The 22,381-nt window shown below is 41.9% G+C and overlaps 2 long non-coding RNA genes across 4 annotated transcripts in view; one reads left to right on the top strand and one right to left on the bottom strand.

The window, feature by feature from the left end:
• The first annotated feature begins 749 nt into the window (after nucleotides 1-749).
• On the top strand, nucleotides 750-9,974 carry LOC140699011 (uncharacterized). 3 transcript variants are annotated; one of them, XR_012077039.1, is made up of 4 exons: nucleotides 750-964; nucleotides 2,070-2,256; nucleotides 5,697-5,941; nucleotides 8,931-9,974. It is a non-coding gene; the product is annotated as an uncharacterized lncRNA (long non-coding RNA). The 3 variants fall into 3 exon arrangements; XR_012077037.1 differs by lacking the exon at nucleotides 750-964 and adding an exon at nucleotides 1,459-1,669; XR_012077038.1 differs by lacking the exons at nucleotides 750-964; nucleotides 5,697-5,941; nucleotides 8,931-9,974 and adding exons at nucleotides 1,459-1,669; nucleotides 4,238-4,467.
• Nucleotides 8,326-22,381, bottom strand: part of LOC116282033 (uncharacterized) — a 36,916-nt gene continuing 22,860 nt past the window's right edge. The window contains exons 3-4 of the long non-coding RNA XR_004191482.2: nucleotides 15,538-15,767; nucleotides 8,326-8,468 (exon numbers count right to left, since the gene is read on the bottom strand). This is a non-coding gene — a long non-coding RNA (uncharacterized lncRNA). The remainder of the gene's footprint in view (nucleotides 8,469-15,537; nucleotides 15,768-22,381) is intronic.

Raw genomic sequence — 22,381 nt, 5'->3', positions numbered from 1 at the left:
CAATGAGGTAGGTACTGTTATGAGTCCCATGTTACAGATGAGGAAATTGAGGCAAAGAAAGGTTAAGTGAGTTCTCCAAAGTCCCACAACTGGTGAGTGTGAGAGCTATGATTCACACCCAGAGAGTCTGACACCAGTATCCTAGCTTCTAACCCTCACTGGAAACCATCTTTGTAATACGGGTTCCCTTGGACGTGGGCAGAAGCAGTTCTGAAGTGTGCTCTGCCTTGCAATTTACTTCTAGTACCCCAATGCTTCAGTATTCTCAGTAGCAGTAATCCATCTTCAGCTGTACTATAGTAAATTAAGGGGGTTTTATTTTTCCTTCTAGCCACAGCATGGGGGCCTGCCAATTGTACACCAAGGAAAACTAAATTATTTTTACCTTTTTGGCAATTCTGTCACCTACCAAAAATGCTTCTTCCCTCATCTCTGGGTCTCATTTCTACTTTGTTTTTGAAGAAATAAAGTTTCTCCTCTGAGTGTTCCGTCTTAGAAATATAAACTGCTTATCTCCCCACTAGGATTCAACCTCTGCTGCCCACCCCCCACCCCTCATCCCTCAAGCACTGTATGGCAAATCCCCTGCAGCTGCCCACAAACAGTAAGTAATACAAAGGATGACTGAGGGTTTCGAGTTTCCTGTTTACAGCTTCCATCCAATGGGGATCTCTCCGGGAGAAATATAAGGCTGGCAACAAATTAACAAGGGTTCGGTTATTTTACAAGGGAGGACAATGGTTCCTCTGACCACTTTTGATTCATTCCATCTCTGGTTTCCATGGAGCATCATAAAAGGATCTATGTGTGTGTCAAGAGAGTGGAGAAAGAGAAGTGGCCCGGGGCTAACAGAGGAAGAAGCATTCGCCTGATGAGGCTCCTTGGACAGAGAGTATCTCCAACCCTTAGTATCCAGTTCCTGTGTCGTGGGCTGCTCTGCCTGGGGAAATGACAATCACAGCGGGTAACACAGCCTTCATTCCAGCAGTCATATTCTTCTCTTCCCAGGAAATCTCTGCCCCTGAGCTCTGGTCTCTTTTTAGGCTTATTCTTGCGTCCATCTTTCCCCTTCCATGTCCCCTTTTATTGCCATTCGTCGGAAAAGCTGTGCGGCAAATTAGACGTGCCCGGTAAACTGCGTTCTAGGGGTAAACAATTGAAGAATTTTCTGGAGTTGACCCTGGTAGTTAGGGGTACCGTGGCGGACATCCGTGGCTTTTTGACCACCCAAAATCCATTCCCCTGTCTTTTGACAACTCCACCAAACCTTACCCGTCTCGGCCATGTGATTCCAGAAGGATTAGACCCAGGGCCCAGTCATAGAGCATGTGATTTAGGCCTAAGCCAATCAGAGCATTATACTTCCTTGGCTGCCAACTATTGGTTCCCTGATAATCATGTGACTTAATTAGAGCAAGTAAGAGAAGCCGTGAAACTCTCCCTAGGAATTCTGGGAAGGAGACTCCCGCTCCATCTTCGCTGGGCTTAGGGATGAGGCGTGTGAGGCTGGAGACGCGGTGACCACCTCGCTACCCATAGGGAGCGCCTATCTGCAGATACCACCAAGCCGGGAAGACGAGACACTGGATCTTGAGGACCGTGCTTGAGCCTCGGGATCAGTCTATCTCTGAAGCAAATTCTGTTTCCAGACACTCGATTACGTGATTCAGTAAATTTTCCTTGGGTTTCTACAATCTTGGGTTGGATTTTGTTGCTTGCAACTCAGAAAGTTGTTTATTTCACACTGTGGGAAGTTGAGAGGAAGCTCCGAGAATAAGAGCTGTCCGAGGACGATGCGGATCACAAGCCCTCAGCCAGGAAAGCAATTCTGAGGGATTTGTCCCCCCACAATTATCATGAGAAGGCAGAACCTGCAAAATATGTTTTTAGAACCATTGGCCTTGCCATTCCCTTCCATCAAACCTTGACACTTTTATGGGGGGTGGGAAATCTGTCCATTTTATTCAGGTGATTGCTGGGTGTGCCTTAAGGTGAACACGGACATGGGTTGAATTTCTCAAAAAAAATCATCCATGTCTTTTTTTTTTTTTGTCACTATGCCTTTTAAGTGCTTATGTTACCATCTCAGTCACAACATCTTATCAGTAAAAGGATGAAGACATCTGATCAGGGGACCCAGAATCAGCTGAATCGTGCCTTGGCCCACCAACCTCTCTCTCTGCAGTGTCCCATGCAGGCTGTAAGAAGCACTATTTTTAGAGTGAGCTTTGCTCCAAAACCTTAAGGCAAATTCAAGTAAGTAAGAATGGACCTCATGTTCTTTCTCCTCTTCACTCAATTTCATTCTCAGGTATAACCAGTTTGATAAGTGTTGGATCAGGTTTTTTATTGTACTGGTTTGGTTTGATTTTGACTTTTGGGTTTTGACATACATCAGGGAAGGGAAAGAGCACTGTGTCACCTTTGCCCAGAACATTTGCTCAGTGGCTGCCCAAGTCCTGTGTTAACAAAGTTCAACTGAATAAATTTTAAAGATCTTATTGGTTTTATTCATCCATTCAGGAACCCAACAGCATCCAATCTAACATCTGGAAAGGAGCTACAAAGAGTTGTGTATATGTAGTTATATTTACTGATTAATTAAAGCAGAGTTGCTTTCCTTATATGGAGCGAAAGGAAGTCGTGGAGCAGATGACTTGTATCAGGTATTTGTACTAAGCAAGAAAGCCCTGATTGGCTGACCTGGGCCTTCCTTTTCCAGGAGAGCTGAGCCTCAAACCTCAGTTGAGTTTTGGTTTGCTGATATGGGGCTTAGCATGAGCAACTCCATCCTGGGCCTCATCTGGCTACTTTAACACCTGTCAGGCAGAGTCAAGAACTCTGAATCTGTTTCTGGGTAGGAGGATGAACGTTGACCAAGGAGAGAGAAAATGAAGGGGTGGAGAGAGGCGAATGTAGAACTGCCCTGCTATTCAGATCACAGGGAAGAGAGAAAAGGAGACTCTGCCTATGTGACATGTGCTATAATCTTATTTCTGTTGAAATGTCATCTTTAGAAAATGTGAGCCAATAAGTGTCTTAGAACGAGTCAGATCACTACTTTCCTTCTCCGAGGAGAGCAAGGCAGGAGGTAAAAGGAGAATTTCTGAAAGCTTAATAGTTACCATTATCACATTAGTTAGGATTACACTGGCTACAGTAGCAAATCATCTGCAGAGTTTCGGCAGCCTAACATAATAAAAGCTCATGTCTTGTTCATATAACAGTTTGAAGTGGATACTCCTCACTGACAGTCTTCTTTCCTTCACTTAGTGATTTAAGAACCTATGTTCCTTCCATCTTAAGGCTCCACTTTAAGGCAACAGTTTTCAACTTCTAATTGCACCTTGTAATTACCTGCTGAGTGTCAAAAATGCTGATCCATGGGTCCCATCTTAGGAGACTCTGATTTCATTGGTTTAAATAGCACCTTGGGCATCAAAATGTTTAAAACACTGCCCCCCCCCCACCCCGCCACCAGAAAAGTATAAAGTGCAACCAGTATTTCATTAAGACGTTGCTCTAGGGCAGTGGTTTCCAATGCGTGGTCCCCAGACAGGTAGCATCAGCAACACTTGGGACTTGTAAGACTTGCATCTTCTCAGGTCCCAACCAGATCTGCTGAATAAGACTCTAAGGATGGAGCCCAGCAATCTGTGTTTTCACAGTTGATTGTGATGTATAGTTGAGTTTGAGAATCATGAGCCCCAAAGTTCTCTACATCCAGGTGGAGGGGAAGAGAGGGAGCTGGAAGGAATACACCTGCTTCTTAACTACTTCACAGTCTCTTGGCAGTATCTAGTCGCGTGGGTCCCACTAGAGGCAGAGAAGACTGGGAAATGGGACCCTAACTGGGCAGCCTGTGTCTGCCACAATCGTACACTCTTGAGTTGTCTACGCTGCTTCTGAATTCCACACTGATTCAGGATTGAAGGAAAATGAAAGGCAATTCTCAGTTCTAGATGTAACATAGATGGTCAGGGCTCCCAAGTCCTAAGAGTGTGAGACTAAACAAAAACTGGTAGGAAGACACTGGCAAAGTATTTAAGTTGATGTAGAACAGAGTGGGTTCACTTAGATAGAAAAACGAACACATGAAATTGCACAAATTTTTAAGCAAATTGATGCCATGCTTTGTAATAGTAATTTTTCATCGATGTGATGAAGTCTCTTAAGTTCTCATTCTGACCATATCTTTCTGTGGTCCACCTTCTTCCCATTCCCTTTCCTCCAACAGCTCAACAGCATTTCTGAGGCAGAGATGGAAGATTGTGGGTCTGCAGGTACAAGGTCATCTCACAAGCCAAGCCAGGAAGAATATCCCAACTCAAGGGTCTTTGTGTTCCAATAGAAAGAACAGAGCCCTCGAAGTTACATAGTTTGAGGTTCATGTCCTGGCTTCGCCATTTCTTTCCTGTGTAGCCTTGGGTGAGATAATTAAACTCTCTGGGCCTCAGTTTCCTCTTCTCTGAAAGACATTAAGAGTCCTGGCTTGTAGAATTATTGGAACAACCATATGAGGTAACCTAGGTAAAAGTACTTTAGAAATCTTAGCTGTTTTAATCCCCATTTTGGCAATAACAGAAAGAATTCAGGCCATTCTTATCTCTGACAAGTCCCATGCAGGAGACACAGTTAAGATACTTTGAGATTGTCTGAGGGTGGCTAAGAACAGCCCGTTCTTATTAAAGTTATTTATAGTGAGAAGCCGTTCAGGTCAGGCCTGCCTTTCCAGTCTGCCTTATTGGCAAGGTGGTGGGCCGCGGGCTCTGTCTCTCCTGTGTTCCTTGTGGTTTCTGTCTGCTCTGGCTTTGGTGGTTTGTTTCATTCAGACTAGATGCCAAGGGGATGATGTGGTCCAGGGAGCTAAAGAACAGACTGGATACCTGGGGACCGTGCTTGTCTGTGACACTTCAAAAAGCGATTCAGTTAGCCAGTGGTACAGAGAAAAGAAAACACTTCATCCATTTGAGGGCGGAGGCAACTAGCCGTGTGAATGCTTGAAATATGTATCAATCTCTTGCAAGCTACAGGCTGATTTGAGCTCTGTGATTCTTTAGAGTTCAAGTGGCCAAGGAGGGGATGACATCAGGTCATCACTGGCTCTTACAGTTTTGTGCATCCAAAGTAAAATGGATAGATTCTAGATGTTTTCAATTCCGGATCTCAGAGTTAGCTAAGAGTTCCTAACAATACAATGACAACTGCTATGAACTCATACATGTATAGTGCTTTCCAATTTACAGACCATTTCATACACTGTAAGAGAGCTGATTCTTTCCATCTCCTGGGAGCACAGAAGTTATCACACTTATGTGTCTTGGTCAGAGATTGTTTGGCAGCATGGAATACAAACCCACTCAAGGTACCACTTGCATCTGTGAGAGTCAGAGGCCATCACTGTACCTTTCTAAGTCATACAGCCCTGCATCAAAGCGGTGTTTTCCTCTCCAGTCTTGCCTGAAGCCAAGGCTTGGCAATCGGTTCTTGCTGCCAAGTTTACATGGTTGGGATGGTGTGAGCACTACAGAATTCATGTGAAAGGTAAGCCACTTTCCCTCTCTTGCAGCCGCCTTTAAATTTACAAGGACACATTCCTTCTTGGAGTTTCTGGATATTATACTAAGATTGTCACATGTCATTTACACAGATCAATCCTGCAACTTCACTGATTGGAAAACCTGATTCAATTGCAGGCTTGCTTTTGGCAACTGCGTCAGCATCTTCCCCAAATATATTAGAGTTGCCATTGACAGATGGTCTGAGATGGGCCCAGGGAGACTGTTGACAGATACCTTGAGATGGATCTGATTACACTGATGTGTCTGAAGAATGTCCCGTGGGAAATGTCTTTATAGGCCCAGAGGCTGACAGAACAAGATGGAAGCCCTTCAAAAGAATTGCCAATAAAGAGACTGAAAATGGGCACTACCTTCCGGAGGTAATTTGGCAATATGTTTTAAGCTTAAAACATTCATACCCTTTGACCCTGTGTTCATCTTCTCAAGTTTTAGCTGAAAGTCCTCCCAAGATGTGTGTGCAAAGATTTATGTACAGAGACTTTCACTGCAGCGTTAAAGCATACAGAAAATCTGCTTACCCTAAACAATTTAACTCCTCCTTCTTTCTGTAGCAGAAATATCTCTGTCAGCTTAAAATTGGGGGTATAAAACTAGCCCCCAAATTTCACCAATTAAGCAGAATTTTTTTTGAAATCTACTGAATAAGAGCAGTCTAATTTAAATGTAACTCAATCCACTGGAGAGAGGGAACAAGGGATTTAAAAAAACAGTGAGTTAAAAATCTCTTAAGCATTAGGAAGCAGCAACAGGAGTAGAAATATTTCTGAGATGGATGCAGATATGAAATTGAGGATGAAAGTACAAGGTGAGACCATTGGCTCTGGCTAAGGCACTGACTTGATGTCCATAATGACAGTGACCTCAAAGGAAATTTAGGAAAGGGTGAAAATTCAGTATTTAAAAATCAAAACCAGAACTGAGTCAGAAAATAAATCTATTGCCTTCTCAAAACAAAGCTGAACCTGCAGTTTTGTTTTAATGAGGCCTTTCTCACACAATTCAAATCAAAATACTACGTTCATCAGAGAATTATTTTTGTTCTTCCATGAAACAGCACGAGAAACATGTTATGAAATTACTTGGCAAGGTCAAGAAAACTCATAATCTTGACAAGAGGAGGAAAAAAAGAATAATTGTGTCTCTGTCTAGACCAGTAGTTCTGAACTGCCAGGGGTGGGCGGGGGCCGCAAATCTTGCCCCTTAGGGAACATCTGACAATATCTGGAGACATTTTTGATTGTCACAGCTAAGGGGGTGGGGGGGTTACTACTGGCATCTAGTGGGTAGAGGCCAGAAATGCTGCTAAACATCTTACAGTGCACGAGACAGCCTCCTACAGCAAAGCATTGTCTGACCAAAGATGTCAGTAGTGCCAAGGTTGAAAAACCCTGGTCTAGACAGTGACAGATGATCTGGGGAGAAATGACCAAAGGCAGAACCCCTACCATTCTGTTCTCTATTTGGGGGGGAGGGGAGGTTACTGGGGGAGGGACTCCCTTCTCCTCCAGTTCCACCTGTGCTGGGCCTGGGCCCAGGGGGAGGAGGATGGTCCCAAATTCTGATGGCTGAGACTTCAGCTGAACCCGTCATTAGGACTAAGTGAAAAAATTTAAATTCAGTAAAATCCAGATTTTACTGGAATTTGTATAGGCAAAACTCCCCAGTTTTGTAGACTTTTTTTTTTTTCCTGTGCAAGGGAAAAGGAGCAAAATACATGGAAGAAGACACTTATTCATGGAACTTCAAAAACAAGTCCTGGGGTCAAGTACAAATTCTATCCAATCTCCTGTTTTGTCTTCTAGACAATGGGAATTGGGGTCCAGAATGTTTAGCCTGAGGTCCAGCCTGACCCTCAACTACCAGAGAAGCACTAAATCACATTCAGAGTAAACTGTGCTTCTGAGGGCAGGAAATTCGACTCATACCTTTCAGTAAGATTTCAACATCAAGGCTTGATGTGAAAAGGATTTTCTGGGTAACTCTGAGATAACCCGGAATCTCCCATTCTCTGGGCATTTTGACTAATGGGAGTTTTCCTGTAGTTTACCTTCCCCAAGATATTCTTGACATTGGCAAGATTTACAGGAAGGGCTACCGACAGTACTACAGACGCCAAGCCACATTTTCCCTTTCTACGTTTTATGTCTGTAACGTTGGACTGCGTCAAAAGAAGCATGTGACATTTCTTTGCAATGAAGAAAAACAAGTCAACTGCTTTGTTTTTTAAATCCGAATAAAACAAAGGCAACACTCCCAATGTGGAGAAGGGTTAACTGGCCCACAGAACAGGAGCAGGAATGGATACAAATTTGGTTCTCATTTGCAAGAGATTCCAGATGGGCAGCTTTATATGTCTGACAATTCTAAGGAGTTTGGAGAGTTTGAGCTAAACATTCTCACGATTGTCTTGCTAGGAACAAACCACATGGAAGGGTACGGTTTTGCCTGAATCTACCTAATCTCGTTCTGACAGGTTCCCACACAGGCTGGGAACAGCAGGGACTAACTCGCCTCCCAGCGTTACTGCTAATTGGCAGCAGCAAGACAGCATGTGAATTCGAGTATGTGAAAGATGGGGGAAAACAAAAACAAAGCCAAACTCCAGAACTCCAATCAGCTTTAATTAGTCAAGAAAAATCAACAGCTTAGGAATGTACACCTACTGGGATAGTCAGAACCAGATGGCTACGAAGTGCTTCTAAGTCCCACTAACGATCTGTACCCATCACTTACCTTCTCTGGCTTCCAGGTTTTCCACCTTTACAGATATGGTGTTAAAACTTGTGGTCTTCTGTTCCTAGCAGATGTGGCAATGATTAATTTAGAAAATGCAGAAGTATCCTTAATAGATCTGGTGCTAGGCGGTCATCCTTCCTGTCTCTTTCCCTGAAATACATAATATTCAGTATTAGTAAGGCAAATACAACAGCCAGAGTCAAAAGTCTGATAATCAGAGTTGACCTAACAGGACATCCAATCAGGTACATTTTTTTCTTCCTGTGTGATGACGTGGAATAGTGAAAACATCATTAGCTTTGGTTCTCCTCAGATCTGGCTTTAAAATCTTCCTCCGTGGCTTTCTAGCCGTATGAACCCTCACAGAATCAAAGTGCTTCCCTGAGACTCCACTTCCTCGTTGGTAAAATGGTTTTACAGTGATTGCCGCATAGTATGTGGTGAGGATTAAAGTAAACAACACATGGAAAGCAAACAGCTGGAACTCAATATGTGTTTGTCCCATTCCCTGCCTCTCCAATGCACAACACAACACACACCACTCACAGTTAATGGTTGTCCTTACTGTAGAGTGTTTTGTTTAAATATTTTTTCTTTTTCTTTTTTTTTTAGGGAAAAGAATGAAAGCTTTGGGAACTGAACCAATAGTGAGGATTTCCACCAAACAAAGACAACTTTTGTAGCAACTTCTGGAGTGAACTTATGACAGGTGTGACTCAGTGTCTTGTTTCCTGCACATAGAGTTCTGACTAATGAGAACTGGAAGTTCTTAATAATGACTCTCAAATGCTGCGGAATCCTCAGTCACCCCGGAAAAGGGACGCTGTGTTCTCACGTATGGGTTGGGACTCTTTGGTTGCAAGTAACGTAAGCTACCTCACGCTAGCTTGGATCTGGATTTGGATGTTTGTGTGTGGTGGGGGGATTTCAAGGTAACATATGGAGCCAAAATGTGTATCTGTTCTCTCTGTATATCTGTTTCATTTTCACCTTCCCAAACATCAGTCTTTTTTTTTTCACATCCCAAATGGCAGAAAAACAGCTGCCAGACAGTTCTGGAGATTTTGTGTTACAGGCCCAACCATGTAAAGAAACTGATGTAATCAGATGGTGCCCCGCTCCAAATTCACAGGGAAGAGAAGCTGATTGGTCCAGCTGGGGTCCACTGTATACACCTCCGCTCCAATCATCTCTGCCCAGAGAAGCAGGAGCCCATTGTACAGACATGGATGCTAAGGCTTACTCGTGCCATCCAGTAGATGAGGGTAAAGGAGGAAGTCTCAAAGGGTGGGAGAAAAGGAGTGTCATTCTACTTTACATAGTAGGGGAAAAAGGGAGTTAATACATTTCAGAATAATTTTCAATAACTAAGGTCACAATCTAAAAGGTTTTCGGCATATCCCACAGTTAAGCCAAAAATTCAGTTAAGTTAAATGTATTTTCCCCTGCTTCCCAATTGTAGCAGACACAGATGGTTGCCTGCCTAATAGCCCATTTCCCTTTCTTCTCAGCTGGCAGGATCCCCCATATATTTGGGTGTCCATTCTGCCCTCATATCGTTCATTGAAAGGTCACCCTACCCCTGTGTTTGAAAGTAAATTAGTCTGATGGTTGCACTGTGATCCCTTTTGGCTTAGACATGGGCGTGTGACACAATTGTGACCAATAAAACATGATGAGGAATCTTCTGAGTGGTCTTCTGCAAAGATTGTTTCTCACCAATAAAAGGAAACTCACAGGAACACTTCCTATTCTTCTAACACTTTAGTTTCTGGTGTGATGCCTGGAACTGTGGCAGCCATCTTATAACCATGAGGGGACTTAGTATGAGGATAAGAGAGCAGAAATACGGAAAAACTTGGACCTTGGATAACCCATTTGAGCTATTGGGTTAACCCACCTGGGACTGCTTTATCTCTGGGATTCTTGTTTTATTTTGTTTGTTTATTTAAAAAATTGAAGTATACTTGACATATAATATTATATTAGTTGCAGGTGTGCAACATAATGATTTGATACTTGTTTATATTTCAAAATGATCATGTCTATTTAACATCTGTCACCATATATAGTTTAAAAATTTTTTTCTTGTGATGAGAACTTTTAAGATCTATTTTCTTAGCAACTTTCAAAAACGCAATTCAGTATTATTAACTGTAGTCATCACGTTGTACATTGCATCCTAGATTCTTGTTATTTGATAAAAGAAATCTTGTGTAAGTCAGTTCAGTGGACTTTTAATTTTTTGTTACTTGCATCCCCAAGCATCCTAACTGATGCACCTCCTAATTAATACAAATCACAAAGCCACAAATAAGACGTGCTTTAATAAAAGCTGACTTAATAGCTAGAGACTAATTTTGAAGATGCTTAGGAGAAGGTGTCCCTTGAGCAATCCAGTGTTAAAATGTACAGCCAAGAGATCATGAATCTTTTCTAATGCTCCCAGAGCCTTATCAGGACATAGCATTTTGCAAGCAGACCAACATTTTTAAAATATGTGTTTATAAAAAGCTACTCAAAGAAATTATTTGTTTAGAGTAGCTGCTTTTTTATGCTTCAGTCTTTGCTCCTTTAGACGTGGAGTTGGACAAGTTTAAAGTGCTTTCATTGTGCGTTCTGCTTGCTTGAGTTTGATAGGCTGTGTTCACATGACAGGTCTGTCCCTGCAGTGGGTGTCTGGGATGCTTTGATGTGGGTTGCATTCGGACAGCCTAATACTTGGGGAGAAATGTGGCGAAATTGAACAAGATTGCTTTCTGCCCAGCTGTTCTCTAAAGGCTCAGACGTTTTTAGCACTGAGCAAAGAAGCTTGTATTTGTTTTGACAGTCTTGGCAGGGAGAACAATGGTTGATTATCCCAGTACTTTACTAACAAATAAGACTGCCTCCAGCAGAGATAAAATATGGGTCTTGACTTGATTGCATTTCATGTCCAAGGGAATTATCTTCTATTCGTTCTGATGCCCTTTCGTTATGCAATGTATCTCTTCCTTTCTTTATCCTTGCCTCTCATGGTAACCCATGGCTTTCACTCTGAGAAGGCAGATTCCGAATTCACCGTGGGCAGGGTGGTTTGATTATCATATAAAATGTGTATTTTCACTTCTTCAATTTGATTTCTTAGAAACTAGGTTTTTTTTTTTTTTTTTGTCTGTCTGCTTTTGCTTCTCCGGATGTGTATGGCCAGTTTCTTCTCTAATTTCCTGTCTGCTTGCTTTTGGCATTTGTTTAGTTGCTACTACTGTGTTAGCATCTAGAGGTCCCAGATTGTACATCATACTGACATTTAAAATGGTCTATTCCAGGCGTTTCTTCCACCCATACAGAGAAGTGTTTCACATAGAACAATTGTATTTTCTTCAAAACAAAGGGACTTTTAAGTAGTTTTATGAAAACATTTCTATTTTTTCTCTATTATTTGCCTTCTGAAAGATTTTTAAGGAGTAAACATTTTGTAAATATAACATATGCAGATAAGGGTACGACTTAGTGCATTTTCACAAAGTGAACACCTCCACGTAACCATTGGCCCCTCTCAGTCACCATTTCCCCCTGCCAGTCGCTACCTGCCTCTCCCCAAAGGTAACAGCTGATCATCTGTCTGTCACCACAGATGAATTTTGCCTCTTTTTGCTCAGTATTATGTTTGTGTGATTCAGTTGTGTTGTCACGTATAGCGGTCATGTCTTCATTCTCACTGCTGCATGCTATTCCATTGTGTGACTGCACCACAGTTTATGTTGATGGACACTGGGTTTGTATCTGCTTGGGGCTGTTACAGATAGTGCTGCTGTCACATTTTTGTGCATGCCTTTGGGCTATATACATATATATTTTTAGCTCTGTATACATAGGGGCAGAACTGCTGGGGGACAGGGCACAAATATTTTTACCTTTGGTAGATTGTCCCAATTTACACTCCAACCAAGAGGGTGTGAGAGTCCAGTATTAATACAAATCCTTGCCAGCACTTGATATTTTTGGCCTTTTAATTATAGCAATTCAGTTAAGTGTGTAGCGGCATCTCTCATTGTGGTCTTATTTTTCATATTCATGGTGACTAATGAAATTGCACACCTTTTATGTTTATTGGCCAGTCAGATATTCTCTTCTGTGAAGTACCCCGAACAATTTTTGTCCTTTTTCTAATGTATTTTATATATACTTATTTTATTTCTTATTAATTTGTAAGACTTCTTTATCTATTACGGAAATGAATTCTTTGTTGGGTAGGTATATTGTAATTACATTCTCCCATTCTGCAGGCTGCCTTTTTACAGTCTCTGGAATCTTTTGATTAACAGAAATTATTAATGCCTTTAAACTTTTTAATTTGAATAATTTTAGACTTACAAAAACTTTAGACTTGCAAAAATAATGGAGTTCCTGTGTACCCCTCATCCAGCTTTCCCTAATAGTAACACATTACATAATCATAGTGCAATTATTGAAGCCAGAAAATTAATATTGTCACAATAGTATTAACTAATCTACAGACCTTAATCTCATTTTGCTAATGGTCCACTAATGCTATCCTTTTTACAGTTCAAGATCCAATCTAGAATTCCCACATTGCCTTAAACTGTCATGTCTCTTTGGTCTCTTTCAACCTGTAGCAATTCCTCAGTCTTTCCTCTTCTCTTATGACCTTGACACTTTTGAAGAATTATTTTGTAGAATTTGCTTCACTTGGGGTTGGTCTGATGTTTTCATATGATCATTAACACCATTCTAAGCGCTAGTAACTATAAAGGTGGTCTCTAAGAAGTTTTGATTTATTGGTTGGGATTTTTTTTGTTACTCTTTTTAGCATTCAGTTCTAAATTCTGATAAATATTTACAGTCATGTCACCACTACCGCAATCAACATATAAAACAGTCCCATTAATCCCTTAAAACTCCCTTTGTAGTCAGCTTCTTCCCTCCCCCAAACCCAACCCCTGGCAACTACCTGTTGCTAATCTCTATAGTTTTGTTTTTTCCACAATGCCATAAAAATAGCTTTAATCTCTCTTGGATGAATACCTAGTCATGAAACGACTGGGTTGTATGGAAAATGTGTGTTTACCTGTATGTATGAGTAATCGCTGAACAGTTTTTCAAAGTGCTTGTGCCAGCAATATATAAGAATTCTGGTTTCTCCACATCCTCAGCAGTACTTGATATTGTAGTTTTTTGCTCAGCCTTAGTTGACATTATGCATTTGGGAAGTAGCAAGAATACTGTGACGTGATGTTGTGCTTCTCAGTGCGTCACATCAGAAGGCACATGATGTTGATATGTCTTATTATGTCCAGGTTGACTTTGATCATTTGGTTAAAGGTGGCTTGTGCCAGGATTCTCCAGGGAAAAGTTACTATTTTTCCCTTTGTAAGAAATAAGTATTCTGTGGGGAGATACTTTGAGACTATGCAAATATCCTATTTCTCATTGTACTTTCACCCACTAATTTTAGCATCCCTTGTTGATTCTTGCCTACAATAATTATTAGTATGCTGTTTGCCTAGTAATAATTTTCTACTTCTAAAATTCCTTCCAAATTCATTAATTGGGAATTCTGCTGTAAGGAAGGCTGTCCTTTTGCTTCCATTTATTTATTCAGGTGTACCAATATGGGTTCATAGTCATCTGGAACCAAACTTTCTTCCCGCCATGGAACCAAAGGGCTGGGACATGACAGGAACTGGAATGCTAAAACTTTTTCAGAAACAAAGAGTCTGTTGTTCAGGGAGATGGGTGCTGAAGCCCCCTTCACCATAAATGGCCAGGTTCCAAAGCTCTAAACTGAAAACCTGCCCCACCAGCACTCCCACATGCCAATCCATCCTCCCATAACTCATGAAAGTGTGACCAAATAGCAGACTGGGGAGACAGATATGAGCCCCCTGCTTTCTGTCTCCCTGCTGATCTACCTCATAATAAAGCTCTTTAATTTTCTTTCCCAAAAAAGAATTCGTAGACATTTATTTTATTCTATGGGTTATATTCTCTTTCTTTCATATTTATTTTGTTCCTCAAATTGTCCCAGATTTAATCAAGAGGAGCTCTTTCAAGTTGGTTCTTGTGCCTTTTCAACATCACCCATCCCTTTATTTTGGGGTGGGGGAGGAGGGTGCTATTCCTTCCTTTCTGGTTCCATATGATGCTCCTTGCTTACCTTGTATTTTTCCTGTCCAAGCCCTAGACTCAGTCATTTTTCCAAGGCTCCCTGGCTCCTTGAATTATAGGCTGGTACTTAGAAACCAAGATCTTGATGCTAGATGTGCTCATTGCTACTAGGGTGTCATTACTTCTAGGCTCTTTCAAGAAGCAGTATGTACACATCACATACACACATATCTATGCATTTGTGTGTGTGTGTTATTAAAAGCCATGAATTCATGCTGATACTATAGATTCTATTCAACACTATAGGGTTCATTTAATCCTTCCCATTTCTCTAACTTTTATCTTCTGATAGTGAAATACCTGGCTGTCATGATCTACAATGTGTTTATTTATTTGCTCAAACATTATACACACATAAATTAGTTTCAGAATTCCTAACCCATACCCTTTATAAGAAATATGTTTACTTAACTAGAGTACAGTATTTAAACACAGTTCTTTTTGTCTTTAGCTTTACAGAATATAACCATAATCCTGTTTTCCAAACTAACTTAAGTTCGCTCTTTTCTCTCCCACTGCCTTCAGTGTGATCATGTTATTCAAGAAGTTGTTAGTCTTAAAATAGTCATATTGTCTTATTCACCAGTATAGCTTTAGCTCTTAGAAGACTACCTGGAACATAATAGATGCTCAAGTGATATTTCTTGAATGAATGAATGAATTAGCCTATCTTTCTGTTTGGCTCCTAAACATTAACCCTGTCCCCATACATACATTCAATCCTTTATTGCCTCTACCCCATCCTTAATTTTCATTTACCAACAAAATAGGACTCTTTTGGCAAAGATCATCACTACCAATGATAAAAGATGACTCCATTGAGGAAAGCTTTCTGCAAGAAGTGGAATCTGACATGGTCCTCAAAGAGACGCAGGGAGCTGGGATGTGAGATACCATCTAGCAATGAGTTCAAGTGTTAGACTATTAAAAACCAAACCAAAACAAAAAATCCAGACAAAAACATTCAAAAAATAAAAGCACTTAGATATTATTAGCTTTCTAGTGCCGTGTAACAAACACTTAGCAGCTTAAAACAATACCCACTTACTATCTCACAGTTCTGTAGATGAAGAATCCACGAAGGCACCTCTGGGTTCTGCTCTGTGTACTCAAAAGTTGAAGTCAGGCAGCTGACCCTTATCCAAAGGTTCTGGGGAAGATTCCACTTCCAAATTCATTCAGGGTGTTGGCAGAATCCTTGAGGTTGTAGGACTGAGATCTTTGTTGCTGGCTGGCTGTCAGCTGCCACTCATATTCATTCCTACACGGCCCCTCCATCTTCAAGTGAGAAACAGATGTTAAATCACTTTTGCTCTTCAAATCTGACTTTCCCTTCTGCCTTCCTCTTCTACTTTGAAGGGCTCATGTGATTGCAGCAGGCCCACCCAGTTAATCTAGGATAATCTTCCTATTTTAAAGTCAACTGGTAAGTAATTCCAACTGCAGAGTTCCTTTTCCCATGTAACATAACATATTCGTGGATGTAATGCCAGGTGCAAAGGTCATGGGGGCCAAAATTCTGTCTACCACAGATGTAAACAACAAATGAACAAAACCAGCTCTTGGAAGGAACTGAAGGACCCTAAACACAGGCTCAGTGTTTATAAAAAGGCAACTACCCTTTTGATTTTGCAGACAAGTTGTATCTTCATCTCTCTTTTTAGATTTTCATGGTCTTCTTAGAATACAAAATTTTATGTTCATCTGGTTAGAGATAACCGGGATCTTAATAATTTGTCAAAGCATGATGAATATGCATTGAACCCCCTCACTGTGAAGCTTTTTTAAACTCTGCCTGGAGCTGTTATTAATCCAGGGCTAATGGATCTACTCTAAACGGTGATTTTCTTTCAGCTTCTCAAACTGTGATCAACAGATGGCTTACAAATGCATACTCACAGGGCACCCAGTGAATCAGAATTGCTCCTGTGAAACTGCAGTCTGTATTTCTAGCTCCGTCTCCAGGTAATCAAGTTTGAACCACATAGCTCTCTTCTTCCTGCTGTGCTGTGGGAAGACTTAACCATCCCAGGTATCAAGAGGAGACCCCAAACCATTTTCTAAGAGAAACGTAAGGAGACCTAACAGTTTCTAGCTCATGAGGAAGCCACCTTGACTTCCACATTAAGTCAGGGGCATGTCTGAAACCTTAGGGATGAAGCCTCGACTAAGGAAGAGGGAATTGACACAGATGAGTGAGTGCATGCTCTGTACAGGGAAGCAGGTTCTCCACCTATGCAGACAGGCAGGCGGACGGGCACACGGTATACGTTTCCTTCATTGCATGATTTGTCCTGAGGCTGGCCTGTCTGACTTTGTAGATGGGGTTCTTCCCTTGCCTGATAGTCAGGAGAGAGCTTTCTCTCCATCTCCTCTGAATTCCTGCTGCGTCCCAGGAAGCAAAGCCAAGCCTGGTGGCAGCTTCAGCCTCAGGAGTGTCACAAGCACTGGTGCCTCTGGATTTATTGAACTCCTGCCTTGAAGAAAAACAGGCTGGGTTTTATTGCATCCCATTTATCCTGCATGCTCCCTGCCCGCTTTGCCCACTCATCTCTTACCCAGGGTTGCCGTAAAGCACATTGGCATAGATGTGGGTGCAGGGAGCAGCTACCTGGAGGTGCATGGGGATGTGTGAATTCAGGGCTGTCACCTCATTTCCCATTTAGGGAGCTGGCCAGCACCTGGGTGATTTTTCTGGATTTGCCAAGCACACATCTGAAGCTGAGAGCGGCGACAAGGTGGCAGGAACTGGGAGGCAGCTGGGTGCTGTGCAAAGAGGACTTTGGAGACAGCTGGGCCTAGACTTTGAACCCACACCTGCCACACCTGTGCGAATATAGGGAAGTCAATCTCCCTAGGCTTCATTTTTATCATTAAAAGACAGGACTTTGACAGGCACGTGAACAGATGCTCAACATTGTCAATTATCAGAGAAATGCATATCAAAACTACAATGAGGTATCACCTCACACCAGTCAGAATGGCCATCATTCAAAAGTCCACAAATGACAAATGCAGGAGAGGGTGTGGAGAAAAGGGAACCTTCCTACACTGTTGGTGGGGAAGTAATTTGGTGCAGTATGGAGATTCCTCAAAAAAACTAAAAATAGACTTAACATATGACCCAGCAATACCACTCCTGGCATATATCCAGATAGAATTCTAATTCAAAAAGATACATGCACCCCAGTGTTCACAGCAGCACTATTCACAATAGACAAGACATGAAAGCAACCTAAATGTCCATCAACAGATGACTGGATAAAAAAGATGTGGGGGGTGTGTGTGTGTGTGTGTATGTATGTATATCTATCTATAAGATGTGGTATATATCTATATACCTATTATATCTATATCTATATAATGGAGTACTACTCACCCATAAAAGAGAATGAAATAGTGCCATTTGCAGCAACATGGATAGACTTAGAGATTATCACATTTAGTGAAGTAAGTCAGAGAAAGACAAATATCATATGATATCACTTACATGTGGAATCTAAAATATGATACAAATGAATTTATTTACAAAATAGAAACAGACTCAGAGATAGAAAACAAATTTATGGTTACCAAAGGGGAAAGGGGAGAGGGATAAATTAGGAGTTTGGGATTAGCAGATACAAAATACTATACAAAAAACAGATAAATAACAAGGTCCTACTGTATAGCACGGGAAACTATAGTCAATAGCTTGTAATGACCTATAATGGAAAAGAATATTTCTATATATTCTTTTTCATATAACTGAGTCCCTTTGCTATACAACAGAAACAAGCACAACATTGTAAATTAACTATACTTTAATTAAAGAAGGGCTTTAATCTATTTCTTGCAGATTTGTTTTTGGATTAAGTGAAATAATATTAAAGTGTCTGTTAAGATGCTTGTCATAGTGTAGGCCGTCACTGTTAGGGCCTTTCTTCCACCATTAAAAGCCTACTTGGCAAGGTCATTAACTGCTCAGTGCCTCAGTTTCCCCATTTGTAAAGCAGGGACAATAATTTTCACAGGGTTGTGGTGAAGCTTAAATGAATCAATATATGCAAAGCTCTGTAGCACAGTGCTAAACACATGGAAAGTTTTCAGGCAGCGTGAGTAAGCAATGACATGCCTGCCTTGTGTTCACAGCTCATTTGCATTCATAAGGAGATGCCATGGAGAAAGCTAGAAACCCAGGACCCCAAAATAGGCCCAGTCTCCCTAAGGATAAAAAAATAATAACTACCTTTCTGATTTTGCAGACAAAGCCTCCTTTTGTCTCTGGAATGGAAGAGCCCTTCCTTGCAGAGGACGCCCAGCTAACTCCTCTGTCTTTCTGCATACATTCAAGCATGCAGACAAATTACATTAACTATCTTTTGCAGCATAATAAAATACTCCCAAAGTGAGTGGTTTTAAACAAGCATTTATTACCTGTAGGTTTCTGGGGATCAGGAATCTGAGAGCAGTTTAGTTAAGTGGCTGTGGTTTAAGGTCTCTCATTAGGTGGCAGCCAAGGTTTTGGCCGGGGCCACCGTCATTTGAAGGCTTGATTGGGACTAATGGATCTGTTCCCAAGGTAGTCACTCATTTGGCTGTTGGCAGGAGGCCTCAGTTCCTTGCCATGTGGGTCTCCCAAGAGGCTGCTGGATCATCTTAAAACCTGGCAGCTGGCTTCCCACAAGCAAGGTGAAGAGAGAAAGATGGAAGCTGCTGTATCTTTTATGACTTAGCTTCAAAATGAACACATGATCCTTTCTACACTATCCCATTCATTAGAAGTCAGTCACCAAAACCAGCCCTCCCTCAACGGGAGAGGAATTAGGCTGCATCTTTTGAGGGAGTGTTAAAGAATTTGAGGACATATTTAAAAATGAGCCAGTGTCTTTGTTCTTTGCCCCTTTAATTACCCAGTTTACCCCTCGTGGAAAAAGATGTGAAATTCCTGATTTCCAGCAGAGTTGAAAATAGGCCTAGAAATGGAACAGAAAATGGTTATGATTCAAACCATAAACTCTTATTGAGTGCCTTCTGTGTGCCGTGTCCTATGTTGTGCATTAGAAATAAAGAGGTGATAAAAAAAAAAAAGACAGATGATGAATGTAAATCTCTGCTCTAGAGGAACTGCTGTCTAATGGAGAGACAGAGAGGTAAAGAGGAAGTCAGAGTAAAATAGGCATTTATCTCACTCCTCATATTCCATTTCTACATCCTGTTCTTTCCCAGGACTTAGTACAATGGTATTTTCTCACTTATTTGCCTGTCTCCTTGTTTATTACTGTTTTCTTTCCACTGTGTCCCCAGAGTTTAGCCCAGTTGCTGCTCCGCAGACATGTCCAGTAATATTTGTCAATGAATAGTTATGATGTGGTAAACACGGTGAACTATGGCAGCAAGGAGGGACAGCCATCCCAGTCTACAAGGAAGGCTCCCTGGAGGAAGCAATTCTGCGTTGATTGGAAGTACGAACAAGAGTCAGCAAGGAAGGGCGTTCCCAGGAACAAAGGGAGTCCAGTGCATTCAAGGGACTGCAAACACTGTGTGTGCTGGAGGCAAGAAAGGGGTAGGGGTCCGGGAAGTGGAGTGGAGAGACGGTTGAAGAGGGAATAGTGAGAGATGAAGGTAAAGATACAGTGGAATCTGGTTACTGAGAACCAACCTTATGAGAAACTCTGAGGAGTATAGACTTGATCTTAAGAGCAACAGGAGAACTATTGAAGGTACTGAAATAGGGGAATGACAAGGTCAGGTGTTTTTGATATTCTAGCAAGAATTTGAAGGGTCACCTGCTCTATGGTTTGAGGTAGATGGGGGCTACAGGTGCCCCAGGAGCTAGAGTCCAGAGGTTACACTGCAGATGTTATTCTAGTTCATCTTTCTGCAGTGGGCACAGCCCCCCACCCTCATCTAGCCTGGGGGCAGGGACAGGAGGATGGGACAGCAGCTTCCCCAGGCTCATGAGGCCAGGCCTCACTGGGGCCCCACCCAATGGACCTCATAGCCTGCAGAAACCAAACCTTGCTGCTCCTCATTCCTGGCTCCAGAGAATGAGCTGGAAAACACATTTTTCCCTGCAGCCAGAGAAAATGCGCTGCTTCCTAGGACCCCCCCACTGGAATCATCCATGAAACGTGCAGAATAACAGAAAAGCAGTTTTCTCTTGGAAACATATGGAAAACAGTTTGTTTACTTGCAGGAAAATCATAACTTGTTGGTTTTCTTCCCCCCGGAGGAAAATTCGAAACTCTCACATATTTAGTCTTTTCAATCCCTTATTTGTCTTGTGCTTTTGAACCAAAATGCAAGCCTGAGGAGACCGGTGCTCATTGATGAACAGGAAATCTTGGAGGGTTAGTTCCACTGGCCAAAATACAGGAATTCCTAACTCAAACTGTCCATTCATTGTCTCTAAGGCAAGAATGGGGTCATTAGGCCACAAAGCCAAATGACACATCTTTTGCAGAAGGAAAGATGTCACTGATTATATAGTGTGTACACGGGGTGGTTGTGGGAGCAGAATGATAGATAATGGTGAAGTGTGAAAAATCCAAATGTGATCTCCAAAGCAGTGTTGAAATAATCCTCCCTTTGGAGACCTGATCTTCCCAGTTAAGACGGAAACAAAAGAAAATGGCCTGTTTTTCATTTGGTTCACTGGTCCAGAAAATGGGCCCCAGGAAGATGAGACAGAGCAGGGTGTTTGAGGTGAAAAAAAAGAGCCAGGAGGCATTCGCTGGGGATTTCTTTTGCCCAAGAGCCTCGTCAGTCTGGGTTTCCCCTCCCCGGAGTTCCCACAGAGCTGCCTTCTTCCTCTCTTTAGCATCTCTCTTTGAACAACCTCAGAAGCTCTTTTCTTGGTACCATGAGAAACTATATGCAGGAATTCAAAGATACATTCTGAATGATGATTTATGCAAGGTTATCCACAGCCTCCCCTCCCCACCAGTAATTCTTCCAGAGAACATTTAGCAGATTTGGAAAAAGTATACGAAATTCCCCAGAGAACAGTGTGCATCTTCACTGTGGGTGAATGTAATTCTGATCGTTCTCTGAATGCTCAAAGCTTTACAAACTAAGGAACCCAAATGTGCAAAAAACTGCTTGCCAGCTTCTGAAGAGAAAGTTGATTACTCTGGGAGGGGAGCAGGAGTGGGTGGAGAAGATGGAGACTGATTCTCTGGATAGGCCATTTGAATTGCCTGTGGCAATTTCAGAAGTAGCACATACGTGAGCCAAATGAATCACGTCCTACTCCTTAAAAATCATCTTGCTAAGCACCTAGTATGTGCCAAGAAGTTTACTCAGTGCTTGTAAAGATTTGCAAAACAACAACAAAAACAACAAAACACGGCCAGTGAATCTTAAGCAACGGAAACACATGAGGTAAGTCCCACATTCAGTCTAGCTTTTCTGCCATGGGACACGTTCCAAATGGCGGCATGGGAAACTAGATGTTAAAACACAGCAGTGGACTCACTGGGTGGAGTCAACAGAGTCCAGAGTTCAGGCTGCTGAGGTGACAGGAATTGGGGTAGGGTATTAAAGAGGAACGAACTGAACAGAGAAGTTTTCCCAGAAACCTGCATTCATGTCACCTGCAGGCGTTGGCCAAATACAAAGCTGCACATGTGCAAGGCAAGACCCTGTATGGCTGGGCGAAGAATAGCTACTGAGGGATGATGAGCTGGTGTAGATTCTTGAGGTTACACAGTGATGGGGGGCACTGGGCTTCTGGCCAGTCTTGGTGTAGATATGTTACTGAACACTCTGGGCACTGAGCTGAGACCCCAGAGAGGCCAGTCCAAGAAACAGGGCTACTCTAGTCCTAGCACATGTACTACTCTTGACCCATCTTAACGAAGCTTAAAAACAAGCTTCAGCAGGATCAAAATGAGCCACAAATAAATTAA

This window comes from Vicugna pacos, chromosome 10 (genome assembly GCF_048564905.1).
Source record: "Vicugna pacos chromosome 10, VicPac4, whole genome shotgun sequence".
In the NCBI taxonomy this organism is placed as follows: Eukaryota; Metazoa; Chordata; class Mammalia; order Artiodactyla; family Camelidae; genus Vicugna; species Vicugna pacos.
The sequence above is the reverse complement of the archived record's forward strand: the minus strand, read 5'-3'. Positions and strand labels throughout refer to the sequence as shown.